At 36.8% G+C, this 470-nt stretch overlaps 1 long non-coding RNA gene across 1 annotated transcript; it reads left to right on the forward strand.

The window, feature by feature from the left end:
- Window position 1: 1 nt before the first annotated feature.
- LOC104774952 lies at window positions 2-464 on the forward strand. Its single transcript, XR_765610.1, has 3 exons — window positions 2-68; window positions 196-275; window positions 395-464. It is a non-coding gene; the product is annotated as an uncharacterized LOC104774952 (long non-coding RNA).
- The last annotated feature ends 6 nt before the right edge of the window (window positions 465-470 follow it).

Here is a 470-nt window from a genome sequence, read left to right on the forward strand (position 1 = left end):
TATCTGCAGATCTGCTCTCAGACATTTGAAGGAAGATCGTATCAAGATGTTCGAGTATTCCCTTCCTTGTGAGTTTAAATACTCTACTACCAGTACTAGTTAAAATTTGATAAGGGAACCATTTATACTATTCTTTATAATGTATGTGGGTACACAACAACAAAATCTAATGTTCTCTTCTTTATTTTTTTGCAGATTTTTATAACCCGTTCGTGGAACATGAACTTGATCACAGTACTGAGGTCGACATTGTGTTCCCCTCTGAACCGGCGCCAGTAAGTTTTTTTGGCATGCAATGAACATTGTATTGGAAGTGGCAGTCTTTGATAGGGGCCACTTTAATTTTGGGTATTCTCTTTTATAATCAAAGCTTTAATTTTCTCTGTTTGTGCAGCATTTTTGTGTGTTTGACTGGAAGTATGACAAACTTCAGGTGTGTGTGTTTAGCGTGTTTCTGTAACGAGCAAAAC

The sequence above is a fragment of the Camelina sativa genome, unplaced genomic scaffold (genome assembly GCF_000633955.1).
Source record: "Camelina sativa cultivar DH55 unplaced genomic scaffold, Cs unpScaffold07219, whole genome shotgun sequence".
Classification (NCBI taxonomy): domain Eukaryota; kingdom Viridiplantae; phylum Streptophyta; class Magnoliopsida; order Brassicales; family Brassicaceae; genus Camelina; species Camelina sativa.